The sequence below is a fragment of the Pleurodeles waltl genome, chromosome 8, assembly GCF_031143425.1.
Source record: "Pleurodeles waltl isolate 20211129_DDA chromosome 8, aPleWal1.hap1.20221129, whole genome shotgun sequence".
In the NCBI taxonomy this organism is placed as follows: Eukaryota; Metazoa; Chordata; class Amphibia; order Caudata; family Salamandridae; genus Pleurodeles; species Pleurodeles waltl.
In genome coordinates this window covers 1,339,058,240-1,339,072,789 of record NC_090447.1, presented here as the reverse complement: position 1 = coordinate 1,339,072,789, position 14,550 = coordinate 1,339,058,240, and the positions used below count along the sequence as shown (strand labels likewise).

Genomic DNA, 14,550 nt, shown 5'->3' with positions numbered 1-14,550 from the left:
GCCTTTGAGGTAGTAGACAATCTGCCTAGGGGCTCTCTCACTCCTGGCAAGAGATCATCTTCACTTGTCTGTGCAACTGGTGTGAGCAACACCTGAAACTGTGAAAGCCACAGGTCATGCACCATCTTTCTCCCAATACTTGACAGACTGTTTTAGCTGGGTCCAGATGTTAAGTTCTGAAGAACGGGTGCCAAGGGCCTTCCAGGAGTCAAACCCTTTTCTTCTCCGGAAACACCATTGCACTGTTGGGTCAAGCCCACTTTCCATGGAGGTGTCAGTGCCCCAGCCACTGTAGCACTGTTGGGTATAGCCGGCATGTCTTACTGGCTACTATTGCAGAGAGAGATCAAGCATGTTTCCTTTCTCTTGGAACATTGTCTCTCTTCTCTCTGGAAACTTGCAGGCCAACCTCTTCCAGTATTTAAACAGGTCACCACAGGTTCCCCACTAATAGTCTTCCTGCTATGCCAGATGTTAGAGAGGAAGGACTTAATATAAGGCTCATAAGCTCAACCGTAGACTCGTGACTGTTGGAAGTATATTTTGGTACTCGTGGTCATAACTCAAACTCTGATGGCTTCTTACATGGCAATTCCCTTCTTAGAAGAGGGGGTACCATCTTAGACTGGTCAGACTCCTCTGATACATTTGATCACAAATAGCTGAATTTGCATGTGCTGAAATCCTGTTAGCCCCTCCTCTAATGTGAGAGCAGGTTTGACTTCGATCCTGTCATCAATACTCCACTGACTCCTTTTCCCATGTACCTTCCAAGTTAAAAGATAGAGATCCTTTACCAGGTCTTCAACCTCAACTTCTGATGTCTATGATGCATCTTCTGCCAATCCTGGTGCAACTCTCAGCACCTGAGACACAGCCCTAGTCTGCAGGCCACCTGTTTGTACTGGCACTGGCAATCCCTTGCCTCTTGTCATTTTGGACCTACTTCAGGGCCTTTAACAGGGCCATTAGGAACGGTTAGAGCCCTCATGGAGCCATACCCCAGGCCTTCTCACCACAATAGATCACACTTTAATGATTCAGACTCTTCTACTTGAAACCATAAAGACCTGAACTTGACCAGACATTATGGGTCAGTCATGGTCAAATCTTTGAAAGCACTATTCCTCGAGACTTATGGGCATCTAAGCTCTGGTGGCAGCCTCGGAAAATCATGCTCTTTCCTTTGCGCCCCGGGTACTACAACATGAAAGCTAGAGGAGGGCATTCTTCAATGTAGGAATCTTCATATTTATGATCAATGTATATCAGACACCCAAAGACATCTTGTTGTGCCTGAGAAGCCTGCTCAGTTTGCGGTAGTGATGGCCTCTTCCCACAGGCAAGGCATCATCCTGTCATGCTAGAAAGAAGTCAGAATGTCTCAAGATATATGAGAAAAAAAACAATACAAGCCTGTCCCTTAAGTACGTTAATATGAACAGCATCCTTGTCAACTAAGGCTGCACCTGGCACATGTTCAAATATTTCACTTCTTTACTTCCAGACTTTACCCAGTAGAAGTGTGGTGCAGAGGCAAATGGCTTTCTTTTGACCAGGCTCGCTAAACCAAGCTGTTCACCATTGCAGGGTGCTTCCATTGGTCTAAGGCCTCTATGCTCCACAGCTTACTCGGGCCCACACCATCCACCAACCCCAACCGTCCAGTCTACTTTTGCCTCATTTAGCATCCCAACACCTACTTCTGGAGTTTGATAGGCATCTCCTTTTAAGATGAAAAAGTCCTGAGTTCTGCAAGGGGCAGGGACATTACTCAATATCTTTTCATGCAAGTTATTCTGGACTTTTACAAACTGAACTGATTCCTGACCCTGCAGAAGTTAAAAAGGCTAAAGTCCTGTGGATGCTAACTTTGACATGCATGTACTACAATTTCTATCAGAAACCAGCACTGCCAGTGTAGGGACAGAACCTTTTAGTCTAAGAGCGGTCCCCAGGTGTTTACCAAGCCCCTGGCATTGGCAGCTGACTTTCACATGGTGCAAAACCCTGCTATCCCTATTTGCACTCGGTTTTGCCCTGACACTATGTGATTTTTTTTTCTTGGGGCTTTACAAAATTAGACCTTTCCGGCAAATCTGGACTCTATCCTTGCAAAGGATTTCCTTTCTCTGGAGAATGTGATGGACATGAGTTAGGCTTTGGACCACTTCATTAAAAAGAAGACTGTATTAGCTTGATGTTTTCAGTCTCTCTCCTCAAGCCCCACATACTGTCCCTCATATGCATAACAATTGATGGAAGGAATGCCTGCAACAAATCTAATCACTGACAATCACTTGGGGTAGCATTCCAACCCATTGTTCTTTGGCCCACAAATCAGTCTTGACCCTGCTCCAGTAGGAACAGTCCCTCTGTGCTGCCAGGCTAGGTCCTCCCTAAAGTGGAGTACAAGCAAACCAAGTCTGGTTTCACCCTGATTGGGGCTCATCTGTTGGTGTTGCTTGGTTTCAGTGGCATAGTAAGCACTTGACCTATGTCTGGGCATACATTTCCCGCTTAGGGTGGTACATCACACACAAGAAAGGTGATGGTTGAGTGCTTGCAATAAGTCTACCCCCTGGCAATTGCTCAGGTAGCATTCCATCCCATTGTTCTTTTGTCTCACCATGCCACTCACTTGGACCCAACCACATGCAAATCATTCTTGACTTTGCTCTAATAGGACGAGTCCAGTCAAACTTGCAGGCCAGATCCTACCTGAACACAAGCAACCCAAGGCTATTTTGCTCTGATTGGGGCTCATCTGCCAGGTGCAGTGTGATTAAAGTGGCCACATTATGAGCCAAGATGCGGGGTATTGGTGCAATCTCTGTGTTTCTTGAAGCACATCCAGACTGGATCCAGATCTTCTTTAATCTCCTCTAGGCCCTCTCGGGAATATAATGATGGGGATGAACCTTAGACGAGGATATACTATATTCAGGGTTTAAAGATGCCAGCAGCCCTGAGTTATCTAAGCACTAATATGGATATGTGCTTCAAGTAACACCAGTAGACTTCTGTTCTTTAAGTTCCAATGCTGTTGGACACCCTAGCTCCAGGTGAATGCATCAGTGATAGTTGTGCTTCTTTGTGGAATTGAAGGATTCAGAGAGTGCCTCTATGCCATGTCTTATTGTCTGGTACAAAGAAGATCTTGAACAGGAAGGGGAGAATTGTTCAGAATTTTTGCAAACATCTAGACCCAGGACAGTTTGTATATGAGGGTCCTTCTCATATTCTGAGAGTCTAAACCGTGGTCGTAGAAGCCATTGACACTACATGTAGACAAATTCAGTTAAAGCACCAGAGCATGAAAAGTGGCCACGGGAAATGTCTTAATTTGAAACACTTTCAGGAAGCATTTTAAAGCCCTATCTCAGAAATTGTTAAAAAGAACAAAAAACTGGAAGGCGGAGCTTAGAATGATGGCAAGTAGTCGTTTTCTAATCCACAATTTAGATGCTACATTTCTTCTTTTCTAATAAGAACGTTTACAACCAGAAAAGGGGAGGCATTTGTAGGCACCTTCCAAACTCTCGTTGAGACAATGCATTTCTCCCCTCTGAAGATGGACATAATGCTTCTCTACCCTTTGCTTTGCGATTGAGAGGATCTTGGATTTTGTTCCTCAAGTGTAATGTAGTCCTTGTGCAAAAACAGAAACAAAGTTAGAGTGTGGATTACCCTAAAGCAAAAGACAGGGCAGAGGTTAACAGACTCATAATAGACTCGTGGGGACATCACAAGCAGCGCAAAATAGAAGCATTAATTAAGATTATACCCATGGTCAGCGCAGGAAGGATGTTTTACATTCTTCAGGCTCTAATGTCCTGATATTGCAGTGAGGCCAACTCGTTGGAGGTTTCAGTGGATTTTTTTCCTGGGGGATTCACTAGAAATTCAGAGTTTTCCATTTGGCCCAAATTCTGCTTACCTAGTGCTGGTTATCCTGACAAGAGTGTTCCAAGTTCGTGATTTATGCTACACCTATACCTGTATGATTATCTATCAAATGCTCCTCAAATGCCAATGTGTAGACATTGCTTGTCAGGTCTTAGGTTCCTCTCCTGTCATGTCCTTTTTAAGGGTGTGAGTCCTGAGCCCTCTCTGCCTTAAACCTGAAGCTGCACCTCACTAACAAACCGCAGTTTAAGAAATCTGGTTGTGACCCATGAAATCCCCTACTTTTTCACTTTTAAACTCAGGTTTTTGGACCTTCAACTGTGGCGTTTGACCGCTAATAGAGTCTCTCATTCTTTAAGCTGTATGGTAAAGTAGTTTTAAGCCTTAACTTTCTGTGCCATACATTTGAAATAATACCAGCTGACTGTAAGAAATTGGGTAATTAAGTTGGGGGGAGGGCGGTGAAAGTAATAAACACAGGCCTTGTCAGGATGAATCACAACACCCGCTAAATAGACCTGCGCTTAATTCTCTGGCAGTATAGTGAGAAGATGTTTTTAAAATATTATTGATTGGTAGATGGATGTTATGCTGTTTACAGAAAGTCAGAGGGGCACTGAGTAGAGATATTATGGGCGTGAGAGCGCCAGAAAAAGGATACAGGAGGAATCATGTAAACTACTTATATTTATGAAGTAGCTTTGATGAATAATTATTGTCTTGTTTTAGGGAGTTTTAGAAAGATGTGTAGTCATTTCAGTGACTTGGTTTTTATGGGAAAGTAATTCCAAATATTTCCTCCAGCTACTTTTAGGGACTTGAGGCCAAATATTTTTAGTGTCCATTTTGGGATGACAGTTTGTGCTCAGAGGTGGAACATAGCAATATATATGTTTGATGGAACTTGAGGAGGTCTGATAGGTGATCAGGGGATTTAGAGTTGATGGTTTTCCACATAATACAAATGACTCTGAGTTGTATTTGTTGTTCAATGATTAACCAAGATAGCTATACCCTGAAAGAGGAAGCATGATAATTTTTCTTCAATCCGCAAATGATCCTAATGGCTCGGTTTTGAGCATGTTAACGTTTGACAGTGTCACCTATCAAGGGTATTAGTGTTGGGCGGGATAATGCCAGCTGGTTAATGAATGCTCAAAGATACCTCAAAACTAAACTTCGTGGCCTGTTTAAGATTTAGGGCGTTAGGTGCCTAATATGGCCATTCATGGCCAAGTGATTTCCTACATAGATAGTTTGCAAGACCCCTTTTCTTCGGTTCCAATTGGCATTTCCACATATGTTTTTAGTTTTAATTTTCTACTTAGTATTGAGTTGTGTGTGAAATAAAATACTGTAAAAGTCTGGATAATGATTTATTGAGCGTTATGTTGAAAGGGAGAAAAGCTTATGGCAAGGGCTAAAGAAATCGGGATATACTGCATTGTATTTCACACATTAAATAATCAATGATTTACTCAAATAAAGGGCAGAAAGCTGACTTAAGCTTTGTTTGGATCGCTCTCCCTCTACTGTCTTCAGAATTTTTGAGAGCCTTTTCTTTACCCAATTAAATCTCCTTTCTGTGAATGGGATTTCTTTCAAGGTGTTACTTCTGCGGTACATAGGATACCGTAATATCTTTTTTACTGACCTTATATTGGGATTTAAGCCTCGCCTTTATGTGCTGAATATTATAAGGGAAGTGTGTTCATCAACTACCACCTTTCTGATGACCCGTTAGTGAATGTTGGTACTGCCAGGAAAAGGCAGGAGACCTTCACTTCCTTGTTAAATATGGCGTTAGACTGTTATGTTGTTGGCCTTCGGGAAGGCGAGTTGGAACTTCTTGGGATGGCAACAGATAGATGAGCGGGACATGTAGCCCTCTTCTTGAGTTGGAGCTTGATGTGAGTCATTTGCAACGCGAAAGGTGATCAGGAAAGTGGGCCTGTCCAAATATGTATCTCTATAACAACTGAATGCGAATGAGTGAAATGATGCAGCATTTGGTGTCAAGAGTCCTCAATTCAGTGCTTAAAACGTGGTTTGTCATTTTTAGGTCACAGCCTACCAGATAGCAGAACTGTCTGGTTTGCCAAAGACATCTTGGGGACTTGAGGATATTCAGAAAGTTGACCTAGAAAAACATTTTGCCTGTTGCTTGCCACTGGCTTTGTGGTTTGTAATTCACATTTTCTAGCTTTTTATTTGTTGGCTTTATTTGTTTTAGGCTGTCCAGCTTGCATTCAGTCCTTGCCAAGCCTTATTTACAGTATGCTTCAGAATTCTCCCTTTCTGTAAACAGGCTTGTAAATCAAATTCTTATCTTGCCACCTTTGCTGTGCATTCAGAGACCAAGGTCAGATGTCAGGCACTGTCTTCCCAGGGCACATGTTTACTTTTCCTTCTTTGACTTCAAAGTGAAAGGATTTAAGTGACAATCTGGCTAGGATACTTGTGGATTGGAAAGCGTTTTTGTTCTATTATAGAACAACATTTAAATTAGCTATTTAAGTACTTAGAATTAAGAACACAAATGAAGCCCTTTTTTTGTTATTTCTGAAATGTGTTGGAAACATACTTTAATATGATAAAAAAAACTCATTACCTTACGTGATGCAATTTCCACACATTTTCGGCTGTGCACTGTATAGATTTATTAGTAAAACTGTATGTCTGTATGCAAATGTAATGGTCATTTCAAATGAAAGTGTGTTGTCTGTAAAGGCAGTGTGCTACCACACCATGAATACTTCACTCTATGCCACTCCACTCTACTCTGCACCACTCAACACCACTGCACTCTATTCTGCACCACTCTACTTTACACCACTCAATGACACTGCACTCTGCATCACTTTACTCTACGCCACTGCTCTTTATGCCACTTCACATTGCGCCTCTCTTCTCTACTCTGTACCACTCTACTCTGTGCCAATGCACTCTTTGCCACTCTGTTCGACACCACTGCACTTTTTGTCACTGAGCTCTGCACCACTGCAGTCTAGGCATCACCAATCTCTACTTTGCACAGCTCCACTGTACACTGCTGTACTGTACGACACTCTGCAACACTGCAATCTATGCCACGGCACTGTGCCAATACACTCTACCCCAGTGCACTTTACTCTGTAACACTCATATATATACCCCTGCACTCTACACCAATCCACTGTACGTTACTCTAATCTGCATCACTGCACTCTATACCACTTTACTCTGTGCCATTACACTCTATGCAACTGCACTCTACCCTGCACTAGTCCACTCTACCCCACTTTACTCTACTCTGAAACAATCTACTTTACGCCACTCCACTCTGCACGACTCCACTCTATGCAACTGCACTCTACGCTCTACTCTTAACCACTGCACTCTACTCTGCATCACTGTACTCTACGCCACTCTACTCCTCTCTTCCCCACTGCACTCTGGCACTTGACACTGCAACACTGCACTCTCTGCCACTGAACTCAATGCCTCTCTACTATGCACTACTCCACTCTATGCTACTGCACTGTATGGTACTATACTGTACTCTGCACCACTGCCCTCAATGCCAATCAACCTTGCTCCACTGCATCACTCAAATCTATGCCACTGCACTCTGCACCACCCTACGCCACTCTACACTGCGGCACAGCACTCTGCGCCACTCTACTCTGCGCCACTCTACTCTGCGCCACTGTACTCTGCACCACTCTACTCTGCGCCACTCCACTCTGCTATGCACCACTCTGATCTGCGCCAAGCCTTCTACGACACTGCACTCAGTACCACAGCACTCATGCCACTGCACTCTGCACCATTATACTCTGCAACACTCTACGCCAATGCACTCTACAGCAGTTCACTCTACTCTATGCCACTCCAGTGTATCGCCACTCTAATACACAACACTCTCTGCACTCCACTCTACAACACTGCTCCACTCTTCACCATTCCAGTTTAAAACATTCCACGCCACTCTTCTCTACGCCACTAACGTTTAGCCTTGCTGAACACTAGCCATGCTGGTGTACGGCATGGCTAAACACATTGGCAAAGCTGATAGCTCTTGCATATGTGAGACTCATTAGCTTTGCCAAGGCTTGTTCTCAGTGTGTATGTGCAGTGTAATCAGTGTACTGGCTTTCAACTGCTTTGTGGTATGTCTTTGTTGTGATCAACTGTGGATCAAGATGAATACACACTACTTGAGTATTCCCTCATAATAGTAAGGATTGCGTGTAAATGTAATGCTTGGGTACTTACTGGTAATATTCTCCTGAGGAGGAGCTGTGGCCTAAAGGCCAGCCCAATCAACTTTGGAACTGGGGCTCAACATCCTAGAATTCTGAGTAAATCAGTTAGGTGGTCATTACAACCCTGGCGGACGGTGTTAAAGCGGCAGTAAGACCGCCAACAGGCCGGCGGTAAAAATTTTGGAATTACGACCGTGGCGGAAACCGCCAACAAAGACAGCCACTTTAACACTCCGACCGCCACGGCGGTACAAACAAACAGCGCGGCGGTCACCGCCAACAGACAGGCGGGAGACAATGTACCACTCACACTATTATGAAAGGCCAATCCGCCACCTTTTCCGGGGCGGATTCACCGCGGATAAAAACATGGCGGAAACAAGCATTTTGAAGGGAAAACGCTCACCTCTACACACTCCACGAGGAACGACGACACCATGGAGCCAGAACTCCATATTCTTCCTGCGCTAGTCTTCCTCCTCCTGTACCAGGAGCACCAACGCCGGCGGTGAAGACCACGGTGAGTACTGCACCTACGACATAGAGGAGGAGGGAGGCAAAAAACAGGGGGACACACACTCAACACCCCAACCCCCACACCCACCCTCACCCACTACAACACACAGACTAATGCATATCCAAACATTACAGTAACACCCCCCAAACCCCCCTGAAGAATGCAAAGACAAAAGGAAATGAGTGTAACCATTGTAATATATCAAACTTCACGAAGCAAATATATACATATATACACTATTAACATAATATACACTACGAATAGTAGTCCAGGTATTGCACCATTCATAGTCCGTGGACCACTGGGCCCAAATGCATGGGCGAGGCCCACACAAGATACCCGAACATGACGGAGAGAGCACTGCAAGGGCATCAGATAGAAATACAGCAGGCACCTCAGGGGGAAGGGAAGGGGGGGCACCTCAGCCAGATGAGTGCACAACGCCAGATCCACGAGGGGGCTCCATGCCCATTGATGTATCCTGGGGAGTGCAAAGCCACAGTCTCTCAAGTCTCTACAGTGGGTGGTTTGCCCACTGTTCAATCCTGGAGAGTGCAAAGCCACAGTCTCTCAAGTCTCTACAGTGGGTGGTTTGCCCACTGTACCATCCTGGGGAGTGCAAAGCCACAGTCTCTCAAGTCTCTCCAGTGGGTGGTTTGCCCACTGTTCAATCCTGGGGAGTGCAAAGCCACAGTCTCTCAAGTCTCTACAGTGGGTGGTTTGCCCACTGTTCCATCCTGGGGAGTGTAAAGCCACAGTCTCTCAAGTCTCTCCAGTGGGTGGTTTGGCCACTGTTCAATCCTGGGGAGTGCAAAGCCGCAGTCTCTCAAGTCTCTACAGTGGGTGGTTTGCCCACAGTACCATCCTGGGGAGTGCAAAGCCACAGTCTGTCAAGTGGATAACAGTCTCCACTGGTTCTGGAGGGGGACTGGTGCCCAGAGTGCTTCATCCTGTGCAGGACAGACGGAGTGGATGCATGTCTCCACTGGTTCTGGAGGGGGACTGGTGCCCAGAGTGCTTCATCCTGTGCAGGACAGACGGAGTGGATACATGTCTCCACTGGTTCTGGAGGGGGACTGGTGCCCATAGTGCTTCATCCTTTGCAGGACAGACGGAGTGGATGCAAGTCTCCACTGGTTCTGGAGGGGGACTGGTGCCCAGAGTGCATCACTCACCCCGTGACGGTCCCTGTTGCGTCACTGCCCCTGCCCCTCATGGGCTAGCGGTGCTTGAGTTGGCGGTGCTTGCCCTGGTCGGCGGTGCTTGACTTGGCGGTCCTTGCCCTGTTCAGCGGTGCTTGCCCTGTTCAGCGGTGCTTGACTTGGCGGTCCTTGCCCTGTTCAGCGGTGCTTGACTTGGCGGTCCTTGCCGTGTTCAGCGGTGCTTGACTTGGCGGTCCTTGCCCTGTTCAGCGGTGCTTGCCCTGTTCAGCAGTGCTTGACTTGGCGGTCCTTGCCCTGTTCAGCGGTGCTTGACTTGGCGGTCCTTGCCCTGTTCAGCGGTGCTTGCCCTGTTCAGCGGTGCTTGACTTGGCGGTCCTTGCCGTGTTCAGTGGTGCTTGACTTGGCGGTCCTTGCCCTGTTCAGCGGTGCTTGCCCTGTTCAGCGGTGCTTGACTTGGCGGTCCTTCATTGCCCAGCTGGGCAGGGGCTGGCGGTCCTTCATTGGTCAGCTGGGCTGTGGCTGGCGGGGTCCTCCTGGTCAGCTGGGCTGTGGCTGGCGGGGTCCTCCTGGGCAGCTGGGCTGTGGCTGGCGGGGCCCTCCTGGGCAGCTGGGCTGTGGCTGGCGGGGTCCTCCTGGGCAGCGACGATGGGGCTGGCGGTGGCCTCCTGGCCAGCGGGGATGATGGCGATCTTCTCCGCCGTGCTGCTCCTCCCAGACTTTGCGGGTTTCTTCTGCCCCTTCCCCACCTTGGGAGGAGTCACAGCTGAGTCCACACTCCCCCGGGACCCCTGTGAGAGGCTTGGGTGGCTTGAGTCTTCCCCATCTCCCGCCGGGCACTGGCCAACTTCTGGTGCTTCACGGGGGGAACTGGCTGTGCTCTGGCTCCGTGATACACTGGCTGGCCTGGTGGCCTCTGCACTCCACATACCTGTGACAACAGGCACCACTGGTCCCGGTGATTTTGTGGCTGAGGTGCTAGTACGGGACCTATGAGTTGGACGGGGGGTGGTGGGAAATAGGTTAAGGGTGGACAGGAAAAGTTGTTTGGAGACACTGGGATGGGTAGCTGGAGGGGGTTTGGGAGTGGAGGAAGAGGTGGTGGTTGTAGGAGGTGTAACTTTTGTGGCTTTGGGTGCAGGTGCATGCGCTGGAGGGTGTCGTGAGGTGGATGTATGTTGGGTGGGTGTGTGCCGGCATTTGTGTATCTTGGGAGGGGGCGTCACAGACATACTGGGAGAGGACACAGGGGACGTGTGAAAGGTAGTGGGGGTGGTGACTGCATGTTAGCGGGGTGTGTTGGTGGGTGTGCTGGTGCGGGACGTAGTGGCTGTAGTGGTAGGGCAGGCAGGTGTGAGTGTAGACGAGACTGGGAGGGAGGAGGGAGACGAGGAGGAGGGGGACACAGTGAAGGCAGTGGATGTTGGTGTGTCTGTATGTGTGTGATGCTTGCGTGAGTGCCTGTGGGAAGTGTGGTGCTTATGTTTGCCTGAGCTTCCCTTGTGTGGTGAGGTGTGTGTAGGCTGGTCTGATGGTGTGCTTGGGATAGGCAGAGGTACAGGGGATTGGGTCTGGGTGGAGGAAGTTGGAGGGGGGAGGCTAGACACAGGGACAATGGCTGCCATCAGTGCTGAGACCAGAGTTTGAACGGTTCGATGAAGGGCAGCCTGACCAGAATGAATGCCCCTCTAGGAATGCATTTGTTTGTTGCAACTCCCTTTCTACACCCTGGATGGCATTGAAAATGGTAGACTGCCCAACAGTGAGGGACCTGAGGAGGTCAATGGCCTCCTTACTGAGGGCAGCAGAGGTGACAGGGGCGAAGGTGATGCCCACCCTCCTGGGTGAGCGGGCACGGGGCACACGCTGAGGGACTGCTGGGAGGGCGGTGCTGGTAGGGGGGGTGGCGGCTGTACCTGTAGTAGTGGGGGGCACAGATGTTGCCTCCACCACAAGGGAGCTCCCATTGGAGGACGAGTCTGTGTCGCTGGTTTCAGCACCTGTCACTGCCGTGGTGCTCCCCTCGCCCTCCGTCCCACTGGTGTATTCAGAGTCCGTAGTGTGGCCCTCCATGGCCATGTGGGATGCAGCTCCCTCGTGCTCCGGTGCCACTGCTTCTCCGCCTGATGATGCTAATGCACACAAGAACAGGGAGACCATAAAAAAGGGGCGACGACAGAAGAAAGACAGGTTGAGTGCATGGCTTACCGCTACCGTTGGCGGACAAGACAGACACAGCAGCCCCCCTGCACTATGTGGCGCTGTTGGGCTCTACAGTGCAATTCCTTGAAAATGGCCTACAAGGCTATGGACGACATCTGCACACATAGATGACACAGATGCATGAATACCTGTACTTGGCACTCTACAGAGGTGGGGTGGGGGGCCACAGGGCCATGCCTTACGAAGGGGCCTAGCCTACGGAATTCGCCCTGGCCTAGGGAAACCCAGAGCCCTCCTCCCCCACCCAGACCCCTCCACTGCGCGCAAAGTCAGCTGAATGAGAGTGTACTCACCCCCTTGTGTCTGCTGTGATGCCCTCAAGCGCCCATCCAACTCCGGGTAGGCCACCGCCAGGATCCGGAACATCAGGGGGGTCATGGTTCGACGGGCACCCCTCCCACGTTGGGAGGCCATCCCCAGCTGAGCCTCCGCCGTCTTCTTGCGCCAGCGGCGAATGTCCTCCCATCTCTTCCGGCAGTGGGTGCTCCGTCTGTGGTGAACCCCCAGGGTCCGGACGTCCTTGGCGATGGCACGCCAAATATCCTCCTTCTGGTGGGCGCTGACGTACATGAAATGTACAAGGGAAGAGAAGTCATTACCAACTGCGCTGTCAAAGTGTGTGGCCCCCATCCCTACCCTTGCCATGTGGCACATGCACCCACCGTCTTTCATGCACTCAGAATTCTGCCCCCTTCCTTCTTACAACCAGCCCTCTCCACGCCCATACAACATGCCCCCTGTGTACCTGTTGGTCTGAAGGACTGTAGAGTAGCGTGTACTGGGGGAGGACCCCGTCGACGAGCTTCTCCAACTCCTCTGATGTGAAGGCAGGGGCCCTTTCCCCAGATGCACGAGCCATTGTCTCTTCCAGACCGAGGTCACAGCAGCACTTGCAGTGTAGGTCCTCTCCTTTCGCAGATCAGGTATCGAGTGATTCAACAGCTAGAAAATGGCGGTCACATCCGTGGCGGTCACGTCCGCGGCGGTGCGTACCATCACCGCTGGCGTACATCGTCATTGGCTCCTGGGACCCATAGGGTCCAATGTTAACCAATGCAGCATTGCGCCGTTACCTCACATCCCATTGTCCCACTTTAGAAGTCAGGCAGCCACCCTTTCCGGAGCCCACATGGCCTAATTACCAACTGCGTCACACATACCTAGGCCTACTCTCAACACACATACAGGCCAGATTTTGTGTATGAATCGTGTTCTGTGTAGACTGTGGGTACATACCTCTGACTTGTTTGACTCTCTGGTCGCTGTTGTCCTTCATAGGCACCGTCCGCTGGGACATGTGAGGAGATGGCGGAATCCTCCGGTGTACAGACTGCTGATGGACCTGTCCAAAATGGAGGAAAGAAATCTGATAATCACCTACAGGTTTGACCGTGCCACAATCCAGGAACTGTGTACCCAATTGGAGCCAGACCTGATGTCAGCAATCCGCCATCCCACAGGAATCCCCCCTCAAGTGCAGGTGCTATCAGTGCTCCATTTCCTTGCTAGTGGGTCTTTTCAAACAACTGTGGCCATGTTATCAGGGATGTCCCAGCCTATGTTTTCCAACGTATTGTCCAGAGTGTTGTCTGCCCTGCTGAAACACATGCAGAGCTACATCGTTTTCCCTCAGTTGGAGGACTTGCCTACAGTGAAAGGTGACTTCTATGCCCTTGGACATATCCCCAACATCATAGGTGCCATTGATGGGACCCATGTGGCTTTGGTCCCCCCCCACCCCCCACAGGAGTGAACATGTGTACAGGAACCGGAAGAGTTATCATTCGATGAATGTACAGATGGTATGTTTGGCAGACCAGTACATCTCCCATGTGAATGCCATGTTCCCTGGCTCAGTGTATGACGCCTACATCATGCGGAATAGCAGCATCCCTTATGTGATGGGTCAACTCCAGAGGCACCGTGTGTGGCTATTAGGGGACTCTGGTTACCCCAAACTGTCATGGCTACTGACCCCAGTGAGGAATCCCAGGACAAGGGCAGAGGAATGCTACAATGAGGCCCATGGGCGTACTAGGAGGGTGATCGAGCGGACCTTCAGCCTCCTGAAGGCCAGGTTCCGCTGCCTCCATATGACAGGTGGATCCCTATTCTACTCACCAAAGAAGGTGTGCCAGGTCATCGTGGCCTGCTGTATGCTTCATAACTTGGCTTTGCGACGACAGGTGCCTTTTCTGCAGGAAGATAGTCCAGATGGCGGTGTTGTTGCAGCTGTGGACAGTGATGAGGAGGAAGCAGAGGAAGAAGACATTGACAACAGGGACTCAGTCATCCAGCAATATTTCCAGTGAAACACAGGTGAGAATACATTCCTGCCTACTGCAAGTACTTTTACACTTCTACCTCTATCATGTCTGTCGATTTCACCCAGTGTATGGTCACTGAGTTGTCACTTTCCCTTACGGTTTCACAGGTGTGGGTCCCAACGTGTGTCATCTGCTTAGATTCCTCAGGGACTAGAACTGTGTGACAT

At 49.0% G+C, this 14,550-nt stretch overlaps 1 protein-coding gene across 1 annotated transcript in view; it reads left to right on the top strand.

Moving 5' to 3' along the window:
- The window catches only part of AASDHPPT (aminoadipate-semialdehyde dehydrogenase-phosphopantetheinyl transferase), a 195,300-nt gene that overhangs the window by 90,234 nt on the left and 90,516 nt on the right, over positions 1-14,550 (top strand). The gene's annotated exons all lie outside the window — the stretch shown is intronic.